Raw genomic sequence first — 19038 nt, 5'->3', positions numbered from 1 at the left:
TCAATCTGAAACAAAGAATATTGTGTGAGTGCCTGTTATATGTACTGGTTGCTTTCTGTCATCGATCCAAGTGAGAGCCTTAATATAACCCTCCCAAATTGGGTGACGATTTCTACTCAAGTGTGCTACCACATCTCCAGCAAAGCCCAAATCCCCCTCGGTCCTACACCCTATCACCCCCTCCACCATTATAGAATACTGCCCCCTCAATATGCATCTGTGGCCTGTTTCTACACCATGGCAGTGGATGCCCTGTTTTATTCACACACGAAAGTGTGCGCTCGGTAGTGAATAATTGCCCCCCCCCCCTTCTTGCCCCCATGTCTCATGTGGAACTATACGTTTGGTTCTTCCTGCTCCACCATCTTGTTCAGTTTAATATATTTGTCCTGGTACACAACATCTATCTCTTCTGCCAACTTTACTTGGACCATATGTCCCTGGAATAGCCCCCTAACTTTGCACAATGCCAGATGCACCAAGCATTGTGCTGTCTGTGTTGGTAGCTCCTGGGGAATCAACATTTTGTGTGTCTAACATGTGGAATGAGAGAATACACAACGTGTCATTTGCCCTCTCTGTCTTGGCCCACTTCTTTCATATGGTTGCACCATGTGTTATCAGTTGATATGATGCCTGCCATGGACGCTGTCCACAAACCAATCTTGGTTGAATATTCCCTTCCTCCCGATCACAGACAAGTTGTTAGTCCCTGGCATATGTACATTATTCACAGTGGGGGTAAAAGAAAGAGAAAAACACTAAAAAATCCTGACAAATTGTTCTTTTCTCCTGCTGGTGGCCTGTGCTGCATAGCCAAAAGGAAATAGTATGGCCTCCTGAAAAAATGAAGTGATGCTAAAACAGTACACTAATACTCCCCTTATCTCGTCCCCCATTTGTTCTCCCAGGTGGGAGTTGGCCCCTTTCTCGTGACGAATGTCCCGACACGTGGATCCAGCTGCATCACCCATTGACCTTGACTACGGTCAGTGTGGCGTACGTCACTGTGTAAGGTCCCAATGAAGCGGGGCTGATCCCATAGCTGGGTGGAATTCCTTATGTATATCTTCTCGCTGGGGTACAGTAGAGGCTGCTGCAGCAGCAAGGATGCTTCTTCTTGCACTGCTGGAGTTTCTTTGGAGGTGGTGTCCGGACGGTTTTGGGAAGGTATCATCTGTCTTGAAATAAACTTTTGGGAGTCCGTAATCTGTTTAAAGTACGCCAAGAATTCTTCCCCCAGAACCTGCACAGTGATGTGAGCATCCGAGATCATATGTGCAGGATCTAGTGGTGCATGCGTTCTGCTGCCTGTAATGATCTTGTGCAGGGTTAGATGGTGGTCCGAGCCAGGTATGTTATGCAGTGCAAACAAAGCAAACAGCAAGCAGTGGACCCAGCTCCTGTGAAGAGTCTTGCACATCTTCGCAAGGCACTCCCTGAGCAAGCCATTGAAGCATTCTATGATACCATAAGCCTCCGGGTGGTACACCGAACATAGTTTGTGTTTGATGCCCTATAAGGATGTTCTCTTTAAAGAGGTCATTAAAGAAGTGTGGCCCGTTGTCAGATCTCAACACCACACCCCCTCACACCCTACCGTGGATATATCTCATGCACCACAAATTTTGCTGCCACATTGGCATCATTATGGGCACATGGGCCTGCCTCCAGACAACAGGAAAATTGTCACTCCACAATAAGTACATAGCTATAGGTATGAATTCTTTGGGTCATATTGATAGTCAATATGCAGATGTCAAAATGGCCCTATAGGGCATGGCAATGGTGCCTTAATTGTTTTGAGTGTGTGCCATGTGGTGTACCACTGACAAGCCACACAAGTATTAATGAATTCTGACACATGTTCCTGCAAATATGGTACAAACCACTGTTCTTGGATGTCGGCTGCAATGTACTCTTTGGATGTGTGTGCTGGATTGTGCAATTGATCCAGGGCAATTGTAAGCATCTCTTGGGGCATTACAGGCTTGCCTGTGCCGTCTTGTCTCCAAATCAAATCTGTAAGTGACAAGGAGCACACTCCTTTTTTTAAAATAATAAAACTTTCTTTGTTTTTGGTTTATAAAACCTTTACAAATATATCAACGATATTTCAATCAATAATTTAATATTAAAACTACATACTTCATATGTATATGCAGAATGCTTAAAATAAACCAAATTGTAAACCTTTATTTGACAATATATACATAAAACATAACAACATAGATTTTCCATACTCAAACACATAGCATGACAGCATTGATGTTCCATACTTAAACACAGAATTAGAATGATTTCATTTTCCTTGGTTTTTGTTTTTTTTGCCATTTAGAACTTACAATTTTTGAGCAATTTGTATGTGTTCAGCGATCAAAGCAAAATAATCATAGCAAAGTCATCTTTTTATCATCTCACAGATCTTTTCGATGTAGACAGCTAGTTTTTAGACTATATACAAATATCCCAGATATAGTCAACGCTGACTTTTCATACTTAGCTTGACAACTTTCACAAAGAAGAGAAAAGAAAGAGAAAGTAGAAAGAGAGAGAAAAGAGAAAAAAAGGAAAAAAACACAGCAACAACAAAAGAACACATTCTACACAAATTCATAGTTATCACATTCACTCAGCTTGTCAGAGGTAATATAGTCATCTCATAAATTTTGATAGGTGGAACCAAATTACCTCATAACTGGGAACTAAATGCTCCAAGGAGTATTTATAGCTCCCTATATGTCACCTAGGCAACTTTTAATTTGACATTTAATGACACTGACAGCAAAGAGAAAATAAAAAAGAATAAAAGACATTATAGTGTTAATTGTAAGAGATGGATTTGCACCGAATTGAGTTCTATGCTATTCATATTATGTATCGCAGTAGCATCTCCTAAGCGGAAGTATTTGGACTGCAAATTACATACGTCAGATTTAGAATTTGTGTTTACTTGTAGGGTGTGAGTTCACTTACACTTAGGTAGCAGACTATATATGATTTCTAACAATCCCGATTAAAGATGTTCACCATATCCCAAGTTCCTCATATAGATGTCATTTTCCACAACCAGACTCGATGCCCTTTTGTGTTACAATGAATGATTTGGTCATAACAAGTTCTATATTAGTTTGCTATATCATTGCTATGTAGGCTCATTACAGCCCATTTTCTACATGCATTACCTTAATCTATGCTTTCCTTGCAAGGATCAGCTCTATCTTAATAAAGTAAGGAAACCCCTCATTGCTCTCCACTGATGAACTCCTGGTACATACAATTGATGTTTTTTGCTCCCAGGATTGGTATCCACAAATACTTATGATACAGACAATGGTAACAATTTAGGTTTTTATTCCAAAAAGTGCTACTTTTTTTTCCATTTAGGGCTTCAATCCTACATGCAGGACGGGAGGTAGCTATGATTATCCGATCTGTGCTGCCCCACATACACTATGCCCATACAAGGTGGCTTTCATGATTTGAATCCAAGCTCATATATGCTCCAAGATGAGCCTTACTATCGCAACAAAAATGCGAACAGTATAGGAATAGATGCTCTAGGGTCTCCATTTCATTTTCATCATTACAAAAGCGACATCCGAGGCCAAGATCGGTTTGATCGTGTTTGTACCATTTACGGATTAGTGTTCCAGAATGAACTAGGTCAAGATTATTTTGTTAGTACACCGCAGCAGATATGCGTAGCATGGTTTCTGAGCATGTCTGAAGTTCGAATAGTTATTAAAGGATGAATAACTTTCAATTTTGTCAGAGTTCAATGCCCCTGAATTGAAGTGAAAACGTTTTTTTCACCTTTCCTGGACGTTTGATGATGTCCTGATTGTTCAAGTTCAGAGATGCTAAAGTTGCATTCATACGTTCATGAAACTTGTGGATTGAGCGAGGTGGATCTTTGGTAAGCATAGACTGGAGATCTTCATAAAAGGAGTTTGGAGGAGGTGAAACCATTTTCATGAAGTTGTTAAACCTACGCTATTCATATTTATCACTCAAGGGAAGTAAACCTAATTCATGAGTGAGAATTGGATTAGGTAAGTACGCTGGAAGCCCCAGGCCAGATTTCCACAGTTTTGCTTGAATTACGTTTAAGATAGTATCAATGTTCAACAAACATAAATCAAGGCCTTATAGGAGGATAGGTTCAGCCTTTAGTTGATAGAAATCTATCAGAGGCAATAGTGAAAACTTGCAGTGGCACTGGAGTATGTTTCATCTGAGCTATTAACTGCACAGCTTTGAGATTCAGTGAAGTTTGCCAGTTTTTGCATGAGATGGTGTTTGACAGCTGATACCCCAAATATCTCATCTCAGATTTAGTTGTAATCTCTTTTGCATCAACATACTATTTATATTTTGGTGATTTCTTCCTGGCTGTGAAGATAAGAATGTTTGATTTTCCGAGTTGATGGTAAGATTGTTGAGTGTGCAGTATTGGTGAAAGTAGTTCAGTTTGTTTTGAAGACCATATGGGGTTCTGACGCAAAGTATTATGTCGTCGGCAAAAGCTAGCCAATTTAGCCGCAGATGACCCAATTTTACAGAATAAATGTCTAGTGCATTCCAGATATTACCAATGTCCGCAAGGTACAGATTGAATAATAGTGCTGCAAGATTGCAGCCCTCTTCTATCCCAATGTGAGTGATGTGGTCAGACAGCAATCCTGTAGCATTGATGTGCACCCCATAAGAGGTATTGAGTATAATAGAGCAATCAATGCTACGATGTGAGATGGAACTCCATAAGCTAACATTTTTGTTCCATAATCGGTTTAGCAATACACTGTCGAAAGCCGACGTAAGATCCAGTGAGGCCATATATTTTGGCCCACTGGTTGAATTACGTGTTGATGTCAACAAGTGGGCAAGTATGGTTGCATTCAAGGGAGTTTCCATTTGTTTGCGAAAGCCCACTTGTGCCTTAGAGAGGAGCAGTGACTTGTTCACATAAGCTCCCAGATCGTGCAATACTAGACGTGAAAAGACCTTTGCAGCGACATCGATAAGAGCAATAGGCCAGAAGTTACTCGGATTATCCGGAGGGCCCTTTTTGTGAATTGGAATTATGGCAGTAAGCCACGAGATTGGAATTGCTCTCTGTTCGAATACTAGACGAAAATGGGTGAGCAGATGATTAGCCCAGAAATGGGTCGTCTTTGATGGCATAGGACGGGAGCCCATCCGGGCCCGCCGCCCTGGACGAGGAAAGTTTGGAAATAGCCCATATCACATCTTCCAGTGTCCAGCTACATGCAAGGGCCATCTCCATGTCAGGAGCTTCAAGTTCCTGTTTGGCATGCTTAGGGGGCATAGCATATTTAAGCTTAAAGTATGCTTGCCAGGTAGAACCGTCTATGCATGCCATCATACAGTTTTGCTGTTTGTTCAACGGATTTCTCAATATTGCCCATACTTCCCGAGCGTTTCGTTTACACAAATGCTTGATCATAGTTCGGTTATCCAACGTATAAGGCATTTTGCGTATTTCTTTTATTTTATTTTTGTATTTGGCGATGGCTTTTTTGCATGATGTGTATAAGGCAATGGTAGTAAACATACGTCTCTCTATTCTCAGGAAATTATTTTTTGGACGTTTTATTGCCAATATTTCATTAGAGAATTTAGCAGTGACGTCAATGGATTGCGGTTTTTGAGGCAAGTTAGATAGAATAAGACGGTGCTCCTGAATAATCTTTATATTCCTATTTGAGACTTTCTGCATAGGCGAAGGAGTCCAGTGTGTCATTACTGACAAGCAAATCTCTGTTCACTAAATATGCTAGTTTTCTGCATGTGCTGGCATTCCAGCGAACAGATATTGCAAAGCGATCGCTTTCCACTAGGGATGTATGAGGCAGAATCTCAAAGGTTTGGCAAGCAAAGTGAAACTCAGTTGACAGAATATTATGATCTCCCAGGCCGACATTTGCGATCCGAGTAAGAGTAAAGTGAGATGACAATTCATTTGAGACCAAAAAGAAATTAATGAGGAATAAAGAACCTCGCTGCCATGAGGCTAAATTATTTGAAGGTGCAAAGGTCAAAGTCTGGATATTCCAAGCTTCAAAGAATTCCATCCAAAGCCTGCCCCTAGATCAAGCTTGTTGGGCATAAGGCATCAATTTGCGACAATCTGATTTGGTTTCTTCCAGTTCTAAATTTGAGTTGACATCGCTGCCAATCAAAATTTCATGCGTTTGATACTGCAACATAGCATTAGTCAAGGCTTTATTTAGAAGCTGGAAGGCTATTTCGACACCTAACTTCATGGGGTTCCAGTAGACCGAAATAAGCAGTAAATTGCAGACAGTTTTCCGACCATGGTCACAACAACCATCAAAAACAAATCTGTATGTTCTAGAATCCTAGCTGTGAATCTTAGATTGCTCTTAATAAGAATAGCAAGACCACCACTCGGGCGGCCTACTGATGCGTGACTGGCTGGCGTGCAAAATGAGGTAAACCCATCAAGAGCAATATTCGTAATGGCCATAGTTTCCTGTAAGATTAATATATGCGGCATAAACCGATAATCCACAGATGTGGCCCAAGCATGGAGAATTTTTCCCCACAGCAATTCCAGGATGATGATATGAGTGTTGAATGTTACTGTTCCGCGGAAGAATTTTTCATATTGGCTGCCACTTTGATTAGAGGTGCCATCCAACTTAGGCCGTTAAGGGCCATGGTTAGCTTTTCAAGTTGCTCCCGTAATCCACTGTTCGATTCAGATATCACTTCTTGCAACGGCCCCTTAGGGACCCTATCAGATGGATTTTGCGGGATAAAGTCAAGGAAGGCCCACGCAGTCTCCATCTCTATAAAAATGTAGGGATGGAGTCCCAACAAAACCAAGTCATCTGTGTGGTCTAAGATTAACTTAGTAATGATGGAAGATTGGAGTTTGCACAGACCTCTGAAGTTATTCTCATTTGCTAATTTCATGCATTCAACATCTTTTGTCAGCAGAATTCTTAGAGATGGCATCTGATAGAAAGCGTTCATCATGAAGGAGCGATTTATGCGAGTAATCCCATTAATGATCGAATCACTCCTCTAACCGATGATGCATTTCATCTCCTTTGATAACTCAGAGATTTGGGTTATGTTTATCCTCCAGTCCAGGCTCATCTTTGCAGGGCAATGCCTCACTTTATCGTGGATTAATTTCTAAAGAGAGTACCAATTCCTTCCCAAGTACCTGTCCAGGGGTCCCTGCACAGCAAGCCTCAATTGGCTTATGTGCAGCTGTCTGATGACTGACTAATGGCTCCTGTTGTCCGCTGATCAAATCCTGTACGGAAGGAGCTACAACCTGCTGGACATCCAGGGTATATACCTCCGCTTTGCCGCCTTTTTAGTTTGTATGGTTGGGAAGAAATTGTGGAGTTGCACTTGCGTCTTTTCCACATTTTTTGCCAACCGCTTTAGTGAAGAATTTGGGGTTTGAGGCTCACACTCAGATTTAATTTGGAGGAGCCTCTTACTCTCCATCCAGTTCCGAGAGATTGAGAGCCTGCTCAGGGTCTTTGACAAGGTCCTTTACTTCAATTTTTGTGGATTTAGCCAAAGTTTCTTTCGCTTTCGCTCTAGAGAGACTAAGGGGGGTCATTACGACCTGGGTGGTAAGGGATACTGGGCACCAGTAAGGAGACCGGTGCCGGTAATCCCTTACCGCCCTATTCCAAGGTCCCTTGGCGGGGACCGTAAGGAATGTGTGGTCTGACCACACGTCCCTTATGGGTCCCGCTAAGGGACCAGGGCACTAATAACGGGCTTGCAAGTCGTAAGCCCGTCATTAGTGCCCTCCCCATTCCCATTGAGCCCTATGGGGGCTCAAATGGGAATGGGGAATGGTTTGTACAATGGGGACTTACCGGTCCCGCCAGGGTCGGACTACACCGGTATGTCCCCATTGCACAACACCGCACACGGGCACGGTATGGGAGGCAGCCATGGAGCTAATATCTCTATGGCTACCGTCCAGGTCGTAATGACCCCCTAAGTGTCTTCTGTGCTCTAAGGAATGATTTCCTAGCCCTCCGAGACATAAAGTGCTGCCCTGTTTGAACTATTTCCTTTTCTTCATTTTCCAACTGTAGATCAGATTTTTCACATTCAATTACTTCCTGTTGGTCAATTATGTCCGTTAGGACAGAAGATTTATCAGGTGGAGTTGATTCCTTTTCCCCATTGCCAAGCAATTTATTTATCGCTTCCTCACCTACTAAAGTAGGATTTTTTGAGACGGCGTCAAATAGCTGCTCGACTTGCAAAATCCGAACATGATACGATTTAGCAATTTCCAATAAATCTATGGTTTCATTCTTTGGCAAAGCGGTCAACTGGGAGGGAGCTCTCTGGAGTACTTGGGTATATAACTTACCAACGGCTCTCAGAGCCGTCTCATCACATTCTGTTTGGGATCCTCTTGAGATGGTATTTCGTATAGTCTCCTGCGTCCCCGCTTGCTGGTTTTGGTTTGACATTTTATCAATATGAGATGCATAGAAAGTGTGAGCCTGTTCCTTTGCCATTATATATCCTTCGATTCTGCTGATTTTAATCATCATAGAACCTACAGCACCTTTCATTTCTCCGAGAATAGCATGTTTAAGGTCATGCCCCTTGTCAAGGAGATTCAGAATTCTAGTGATGACTGGGAAATGTTGTAAATCATGTTCCTCAATATTTACAAGTGGATCTTCCGGAGTAGAGAAGGGGATGTTCCCCGACTGCATCTCAAAATGGTCTAGACCATCGGAAGTATGCTCATGCTGCGTAGATGAATTTGCTGAAGGGTAACCTTTGTCTTTTTGAGATGACACTTATTTGTGAGTACCAATCTCATTATAGCTTGAACCAAAAAGATCCCTTCCAGGACCAGTGTGATCCTTAGGGAATAGATTTTTCTTCTAGATGTAAATGTACCTGTTCCCGTCACGGGCGGACTGCAGAAGCAAGTGTAGAGGGTCCCAAAGACAGCCGTACACGTCTCCCCGATTCGTCCATTACAACTGGAGCAAGCATTGAGTTGTCTAGAATAGGCATGGAAGTGCCCTGATCTTCTCTCCCATGAGAACCCAGGTCGGCTCCTATAGGAAACTCAGCCATCATATTGCAGGCATCATTGTTAGCCTCTTTAACCGAACATGAGGGCATGTGCTGCATGGGGATGTCTTCAAGTGAGGAAATACCCTCACTGGAATCTGGGGGCTTTAGTATTGGTAGAACCAAGTCTACCATTTTACCCAAAGAATCTGAAGTTGGGGTTCGAGAACTGACATTGAAAGTAGTGTCTTTTTACAGGTCGTGGGAAAGGGGATGGTGATAGTGGCAGCCTTGTTTGTCTTCATTTTGGGCCATCCATAGGAGGCCTCACCCACGCGATTTGTACTACGTAAGTTGCGACTCATGTTTGCACAGCCAATTTAAGAAGTGCAGAGTCACAGGCCTTGCGTACACAAACCTTCACACACTAAATATGGAATTACGGATGGCAAGTCGAAAAAGTATGCTTCTGCATAGTATCAAAAATCTTCTCGAAGAGCAGATACAACTGCAATACAAGAGAGGACCTCTTTTCAGAAGCAAAGCTAGCAGTAGACAAAATAATTCAATGACTGCCTTAGAAGAAAAAACCATTCATTCCATCTGTGCGAAAGCTGCTTCAAAAAGGATAGCAAAGTATATAAAACTTTAAGTGGCATTGGCATATACTTGGAAGAATACCTTTTCACAGGCAGCTAATCCAGTTTTGTGACATCTTAACAGCACAGTTATGCGTGCTTATAAAAGCCATTTCCTTGTCTCCCAAATTTAAAGAAAGTAGAACAGAAAAGGAAGAAGAAAAGAGAAGATGGAAGAGTAGAAAGAGAGAGAAAAATAAGTAAGAGAAGTAGTCTACAGAAATTCAGATACTAGATACTTGATAACCAGTAAACTCCTTCATGTGAAATTATATTAGCAGGGAGAACTCGACCACCTCACATTTGCCACAAATAGCATACACCCACATGACAGAGGTTATTAAATTTCATAGGCTGGTCGCTTAAAGAAAGCACTCCAGGATTCGAAGACTTGAAATCCAACCGCCACCTTCTATCACAAGTGCCAGTTCACAAACTTGCCAATGGAAATAGCAGATATCATACACCAATCTTAAGTACGATACATCACACAGAGTTCAGCAGTCTAACAACCCTCTATTTGGGGGTTAGAGTTCAAATACTTTGAAAAGCGTGTGCATCAAATACATGACCAAATCCAACCCCACCGGGTTCAGGGGCCTGTCGACCCACAGTCACCCACTAACTGGACACTCCGATGTGCACACTATTGACTACACTCTAGGGTTCAAAGGCCAATGGCCCACAGTCACCCTCTGATAGGAGTGTAGATTCAGACACCTAGGGAAAACTCTGGTGTTCACGATCTTAATTATACTCTGGGGTTCAAAGGCCCGTGGCCCGCAGTCGCCCTCTGGTAGGAGTATAGATTTGAACACTTGAGAGAATCTCTGGTGTTCACGGTCTTAACTATGCTCCAGGGTTCAAAGGCCTGTGACTCACTGTCACCCTCTATTAGGAGTGTAGATTCAAATACTTAAAAGAAAACTCTGGTGTTCACACTCTCATTCCAGGGTTCAAAGGCCTCTTAGCTTGCAGTCACCCTCTAGTAGGAGTGTGGGTTCGATCACTTAGAAAAGAGTAAACATCATACACAAGGATAGTAGCTGCCCCGCAATGAGCTAAGGCCTTCTAGCCCACAATCGCCCTCTATGCTTGAGGTCCAGGTCGCGCACCTAGTAAATCTAGTTCACTGAGGAAGATGCCCAATACTTCGATTAAGGGATTTTAAAGATTCAAAAGAAACCCACAGGTACCTTCCTTAAAGGAGGACAGTATGCCAACCTACAGAGAAGAATTCGATACTCAGATTAAATACTGCCTTCAGAGGACCAAAGGTTTGCAGGCCCGCAGTTGCCCCCTTCATAGAAGAGGCCAGTCAAAAAGCAAGATAGAATAGAATTACTGCGGTCAAATTACAACGCATAATATGATCTAATAGACCAACGCAGAGCACTTATCTTGCCCCAAAGGGAGGTCCTGTCAATAAGGATGTGAGCGCATTCAGACCCGTATATTTAGAGTTGATTGCCGAAGCCAAGACTTCGAAGCAGTCTAAGGAGAACCATCTCTGGTTCCGGAAACACCTCAAAACCTTCCTTTGCTTCTGCTTTCTCTGCCTCTCTCCCCTGCTGAAACCTCTAGCCTAACCTACTCTGGTTACCAGGCCACCCCTCTGAGCCTGGGGCCAGGTCCCATCCCTTGCACTCCTGCCCTGCCTCCCTGGAAACCCCCGGCACCTATGGACTGTTTTCTGTATCCCTTCAGTCCCCCCCCACCAGCACTTCTGCTCTACCTTGCACTTGCCACCAGCAGACCTTTTTTCCTATCATATTTATTCCTCCATCCCATGTACTTCACTTCCCCTCTCCCTTCTCCCAGGCACTTTCCCTTCTCCCTACCCTTGCACGATCTGAATGACACTTGGCTTAGTAGGATCGTTTGTCTGTCTTTCCAATGTTTTTTTTTCCCTTCCCTGCCTCGTCGCACCATGAAACACTTGTGTATAGGCGCGTTATAAATATCATATCAAACAGCAATTTGTTAAATTTTTGTTCAAATGGCGAGGGCGTGTCATACATCAATTAAGTAGATGGAAATCAAGTCGCGGCAATCGTGGATGCAAGCTGGGCTGAAAGGTGAAAGCGGGTTGCTATACTGACATGTCACGATACGATTTAGAACAGTACATACTAAAATCTCTGTGCAGACCCCACAGCACCACTGCTCCACCAAACGCCTAACACACTGCTGGGCATGCGCGTTGTCTAAGTAGGTTTTAGACTGGAGGCGGGCTGGAGGCGAACTGTAGATTGTTGTATAAAAACTGTAGAGGGACTAACAGAAGTCCTTGAAGAACATAGCACGGAGCAATAGCAGATAGCACCTTCCCCTTGTAACACCTAACACACTGATGGGCACACCGCACCCTCTTTGTCCACAGTTCCTGCTCTTGTTGTGGTATTTGTCCCTGTAACTCTATTATCTGAGCTACAGATGTAGCAATGCGGGGCTCAGTGAGTGGTGCAGGTGGTCATCAGACGGTCGTGTGCATGGGAACCTTTTCTGCATTGTGTAGGTTGCAAATATGCTGCTTCTTTGGCTGCTGAGTCTCCCCTATCATTACCATGGGAAATTAGCCAGTGCTGCGGGAAGGGGCGTAGTGGCTCTTTTAATCTAGATAATAGCTCTGCATGTTACACTGGAGTGACATCACTTTTTCTGATCCCCTCCTATTCCATATTGACAACCCCCAGTGCACTGTGGTGGTAACATACGCTGAATCCGAATAGATGGTAGCGCAGTTTCCTTGTGACATTTCCACTACTGTTATTAATGCTTCCAGCTCAACCACTTGTGCAGAGTAGTGTTGGGGGAATCAGATTTTCACCTAAACCTGAAACTCCCCCTCATAGTGCACTACTGCTGTTCCTGTGTGCCGATAACCAGTATTCTGATCAATCATTGATGAACCGTCAACAAAGAACACGGCTCCCTCTTTTTTAGGGCATCTTCCTGTACTATAGTGATGCCATCAACTATGTCCATGTAGCTAGTGCAATCATGCACATAATCCCCTGCCTGCAATGGTTCTGCTACAAATGGTGCTGGGTTAACAACTTGGCATCTCACTATGTTGAATGAAGGGTTGGACAATATGACCTCATACCCTGAAGCTCGCTGAGTGGTGCAGGTACTTTTGGATTTGTCTATAATGGCAAACACTGTGGACAGCCCATAGTGATTGTGGAGATTTTCTGTATTGCCAGTACTGCTGCTGCGAGTGCTTGCTTGCATGGAAAGTGTCCCTGCATTAGTGGGTCTAATTTACCACTGTGATAGGCTAGTATCTTGTGCCCTTGTGCCCTTGCAATGTCGTTTGTGCAAGAACAGCTGTCATAACCTGGTCATTAGAATTTGAAAAAATAAAACCTCTTTTGTCATAATTTGGGGTTGCCAAAACGGGCGCGATGCAGAACATGTTTTCTTAATTCCTGGAATGAGTCAGCCATTTCCTGTGTCCAGTCTATGGATATCTTCATCTTCAGTACCTCCTTTAGCCCCTGCAAAAGGGGCTTGGTATAGGAGGCGTAGTAACAAATCCAAGGAAGCAATAGTTGCACAGCCCCAATAATTAATGCATCTATTTTACTGTGTTTGACTGTGGTGTGTTCTGTACTGTCATTGCCCTTTCTGGGGTAATCCTTCTCCCTTCTGAGGATATTGCCTGTCCTAACTACACAACCTCTTTCTGGCAATATTGCATTGTCTCCTTTTCCACCTTTTACCCTTTGTCAGCCAACAGTGTTAATAGTGAGTCCTCTCTGCACTGTTCTTCTGTGGTGTGGCACACAGAGATCATCAACGTGTTGGCTCACCGCACTGGCATGTGCAAGTTCCCTAGATCCATTTGTAACACCGTGCTGAAAACATTTGGGGGATTCACAATACCCTTGTAATTGAGTGTGTTGGAACCTGGTGCCGTGGTATGTAAATGCAGTGAGGTTCTGTGAGTCTGGATGTAATGGTATTGAAAAGAATGCATTCTTCTAAATGTATTGCTGCAAAGAATGTCGATTCAGTGGGTAAACACAAAATGGTGTCTGGATTTGGTACCACTGAGAACTCTGAATCCACTATATTGTTCAATAGGTGGAGGTCTGGGATCATTCACCATGGCCCCCTTTTGCTTTCTTGATAGGGTATATTGCTGTGTTACATGGAGACTCTGAAATCCGGATTGTTCCCTGCTGCCACAATGCTAGAATCGGGTCCCTCATCTGCCTCCCATGACAATGGATACTGTCTTCTCGTGGTAGCATTGCTCCTGGCTTCAATTTGATGTGGACCGTCCCTATACCTTTCAGCAGGATGGCATTGTGGGGGCTGCTGGTCCATGCTTCTTTAGGAACCCTATATAAATCCTCTTGTAAGTATGGTGACACTTTGTTACAAAGATTTTCCTGGGAACCTCTCTGTGTTCTACAACCATATGACATGGTATGCATATCTGAAACACTACCTCCCCTACATCACCATCATCTGCATGTCATGATACCTACCCCCGGGGACCCAGACCAAGTCCAGCAACCCCGGCACCAGGTTCATATGGAAAGTCCGTTCTGGCGCCATAGGTGCCAGGCTCATAGATTAAAACTTACCTGATGCAGACCATGCTGCAAGAGCTCCAAGCCAAAAGAGGCTTGGAAGGGACTACTTTACCTAGGGACTATTTTCTTTTACTCGGGCGGGGCTGGGGAGGAATACTTACCTGGGACTACTTTGGAGGCTATTTAAACCACGCCCGAAGAGCAGCACACGCTTCGCGTTATTCTGCATCCAGCAGCGTAACGCTCACCGTGTCTGCAAGTCTGCATCCAGCCTTCTGCCACGCCCGCCTCGAGTTTGGAGCTCCTAGAAAAAGGGAGAAAGAAGGAGAAAAGGTTAGAACAAGAGCAATACCTTTGATCCTTACCTGAATTCCCGATCCATCGCGCCTTTGAGCTGGAAGAAAGAAGTTATTTTATGCGCATCTCCTCGCCTGCTGCAGCACCGCGCTGATCTCAACGGCCTTCGCAGCATCTTCACATCCACCGCATCCTCCTGCATGTTCCCGCCGCACTCCGGCACATAAGGAGAAGACAAGAACAGCAAGGTGAGCCAAGGGAATACACAGAGGAATATTAGTTACCCCCCATAGACTTACCTGATTTTACCACCAGGGGTACTATTCCTCTTCACAGGTCGGCGCAGCTTCCAGTGCCTCTTCGCCGAACCCCGGCCCCTAAGGGGAAACAAAAGGACAGCAAGGTGAAACAAAGGGACTAACAAGGGGAACCCTCCTCACCACAATAGACTTACCTGATTTTGCCGCCAGAGGCATTATTCCCCGAGACTTAATACTGTCTCTCAGTGCCTGAATAAGGGCGAAAGCAAAACGTTACATATTGACATTATTTTATCGAACTATGTTGGATAATACAAATCCTTACCGGAATATTACCGTTTGCCACGAGGAACTCTTCACTAGGGTCAAGCTTCAACCTGCAAGGATTCGGACAAGAGTGAAAGTCAGGCATTTGATCCCTCTTACGAACTACATACTTAAGGCGTCTTTCCGGGAATCTCGGAGTCAATATTTTTCTGGAACTCACCTATTCCTTCAAGCCAGTGAAGCAACTGGTTATCTACACGCCCCTGTGCTCAATGCAGGATGGAGAGCTCATCTTTTCAAACCATCAGAAGAATATTCCTACAGGCCAAGCAAACGAAGTTAGGTGGGCCAGTCCAGTCTGTCATCTCGGCCCTATGCATCACATTGGTGGAGACCGCAGCTGTCCAGTTCAGATCAACGCCTCTGTGGGAGCCAGGTGAGCATAACACTGCAAAGAGCTGTACATCTGTCAATCGTTGTGTGGGGTCAATGCATACCAAGGTGCACCATTCCGTACCATCCTCATCTGTGCCATGTAAAATGACAATGGCTTTTTTTTCGTAATTGCTGCTTCCAAGTGTATTATGATGGTGGTGCCTGGCGCCATCTCCTTGAGCATTGCCGGTCTGAATAAGAACTCTGTGGGCAATCAGAATATGCGAGCCTTAATTCTGGGCAGCCAACCTAGCAATACTTGTACCCCATAAAGAAAGAGCTCTGGGTGGAGTGGTGTGCCTCGTAGAGTGCTGTTTGCGCAGAAAGCATGTATCGGTTCTGCCACTCGCATGTTTGCGTGTGATAAATGCCTGGTGTGGAACACAAGATTCCCTTTTCTGAAAATGAAATTGTAATACTCAATTTACTCATGCCCAATATGTTGATCAGTGTCTCTCACAAATACAATAAGGGTGCTACAGTTTGTGTACCTAAGATGAGCGGTAAATATTCTGTGATAGGAACCATAACAACATTCCTAGAGAAACCCTGCATGTCCATTATTTTGCCCGACGGGGAAATCTACCCTCCCTAATGCAGGACTTTGTAGCTTCTGTGTCGATCAACAAAAATGACAATTCCTACAGGCTTCTCATCACAGCAATGTCAGGTTCCTCTTCTGGGTCTGTTTTTACCAAAGGGACTGGGCACGTTATAGCTCTCTGTGGGCTGGCCCTTGGGGATTCAGGAAAGGGGTACCTCTGAACACTGTTACCCCTGTGTAGCATGGGACTATGTCTGGAGCCAACAAGTTACTGTCCCATTGCTGGGTCATTGTTAGTGCTTTTACTTGTGCCTGAAGCGCATTCAGTTGTGTAAACAGGGATGTCTGCGGTTGTTGAGTAATATTCTGTGGGGCTTTGGCAACTAGGGGTAGCTGCTGCGGTGCTGGTTGGACATTTTGGGGAAACGATATTTGCATCTGCTTGGGTGGCATTTCATGATGTGGCATCTGGAGCTGTGGCATCTGTATCTGGAGATGTGTGGGTAGGTGGCCATTTGATATACTCTGAGCCCCCCATATCATATTGTACTTGGGGCCTGCTCCTATATTCTCATGCAAGGTGCCTTAGTCTCCCACAAATAAAGCATGGTCCTCTAAATCTGGGCCTCAGCCCTCCATATCCAAACTCCACCCCTTCCATCGCTGACAGTTTCCCCTTCCCTTGGGACAAGTACCCTACTTGCGAAAAATATCTCCATTGTTGGCTAAACCCATGTGGGGCAACCCGTCCCTATTGATTGTATCCTCCCCATTGCGGAATATACCCATCCTGTTGGATGTATCCTATCTGGGTCCCTCCTTCCTGTGTGAGGCTGTGCTCCGGGTGGCTATATAGCATTAGTAATTACTGCACCTTCCATGCTAATCTTAGCCAATTTCTTTTGCACCAATTTCACCTCAGCCTTCTGCATGGCAGTTATTTTATTTCTCTCCTTGTCTTGCTTCACTCGACAATGGTGTATTATGTCTTTGTGTATTTCGGGCCATCCTTTTGTCTCAATTCCCACCACCTTCCCCAATTCTCCCTGCACCTCTTCGGGGAGACCTTTTAATAATATATAGTAAAACACAGGGATATTCCTACCACATGGCTGACGTGTTTCTAAACGCCAAATGTCCTGTATCTGGAGAATGTACTGTGCAGGGTCTTCATCTGTTGGCATAACACATGCAAAGATGGATTGCATGTCTGTGTCGGGGTGCATCTTTCTTAACACTTTCCATACATTTGTTCGATAGTTATTGAATGGCGCGCTGACATGGGTATTTCTACTCAATGTTACCCTTCATACCCTGCCTATTTCCATATTCCTTATGCCTACCCGCCTACAATGGAGGCAAACAAATTCTTCATGTTCCTGTCCTGCACTTCTCTAGGGCATAAATCATTTTGCCCCACCCCTGCCGTGAGGGATGACAAACTGTCAATCAAGTTCTCTTTGTCCATGTGTGGCCACAGCGCACACGTTGCTGGCAAGACCGTGAAGACTCCTTTCTGGTCCTGGTCATTTTTGACTTGTCCAAGCTGTAAGGTGGTGAGAGGGTAGTGTGAAGAAATTTCTCCCAACTCACCACTTGTAGTAATTCGAGGGCAGTTGTTTGAAAAACGACTCCCCATACCATGGAACAGCTTCCCTGGAATTAACATGGTACAGGGACAGTTCCAAAGCACTGGCCAGGGAAGCCACTGGATCACAGGTGTTGCAGATGATAGGCAGTAAAAGCACAAGATCCAGAGTAGAGGTGGTAGACTGTGCAGATGGAAGCCACCGAGGCAAGAACCAAGAATTACTGGCAAAAATAGCAGTCAGGGATCAGGTAACAGAGGAAGAACAGCAAGGAAACAAATAGAATTGGCTGGGCAACAAAGGATGAAGGGCAAGAAGGAAAAACGGGCTGGCCGGACTGGGAAGGCAGACAAGACTGCAAGAAATTCCAACAAGGGAAAAGGCAAGGAACAAACTACGGATCGCGTTCAGAGGCATCTGTTCGCTGTGCAGACAGCGTTTGCCATGGTACTGCATGACGCTGCCCTTGTTGCGCATGCGCGAGGGACCAGTGTCTAGTCTTTGCACATTCCCGCTAGAGGCAACATGGCTATGCCCTGCATCAGGACGCCGGGAGAATGCCGATCGGCTGGACTATGCATGCCTCAGCTGACCACCAGCTTGCCTCCCCACCCTCCTATGGCCCAAACGCCATCGGCAATAGCAGCACCAGGTAAATTACTGCAGGTCATGGCAATGACAGGCACAAGGCCTGACAACAGTCCCATGAATAGTTTTCAAAAATGGCATTTGTCAACCAGCCTTGTACAACACAGTGCCATGTGAAGGCATCATGAAGTAGACACAGACAACTGAATAGAGATTTGGGAAACAAACCTTTATTTAACCAAAAAGTGGGTTTGGAAAAAGGCCTAACTTGCCCTATGGTAAGGTGGGATTTCCCTATCTAAATGAAACTAATGATAGTCTGTGTCAGGAAGTCCAAAGCAAATGCCTGTCTGTGTCCAAAACCTATACTTGGCCTCACATCTAATTGTATACAATGTGTAGAGATGTCACCAAGTGTTCAGATAAAAGATCAGAGCTTCTTCCAGCTCTTGGATTGAAAAGGCTTTCCACTTCCCGAAGGTTCAAATAGTTCACATTATCAAATGGGGTTCCCTTCCCCATGCTTTCAAGTCTCTCAATGTTCTAAAATAAAACAATCTTTCAGATCTCTCAATGTACCAAATAACACAAATCCCTGGGATACTTCCCAGCTCTTCTGGTTTAGTCACCTTTCACAGAGTTGTAGAAGTCAGTGCCTTCATTTCAGTTCACATATATCTTCCTTGATTCAATCACAAAAGTGGCTTTTTCCCTAGGTGGCTGTATTGTCTATGCACAGTTGTTGGACCAGATGGTCCACCCATTACAAGTCACGCAACCGATACCTTACTTGTATTT

Source organism: Ambystoma mexicanum, chromosome 14 (genome assembly GCF_040938575.1).
Source record: "Ambystoma mexicanum isolate Mex_15411 chromosome 14, UKY_AmexF1_1, whole genome shotgun sequence".
Lineage (NCBI taxonomy): Eukaryota > Metazoa > Chordata > Amphibia > Caudata > Ambystomatidae > Ambystoma > Ambystoma mexicanum.
Note: the sequence above shows the minus strand (reverse complement) of the source record.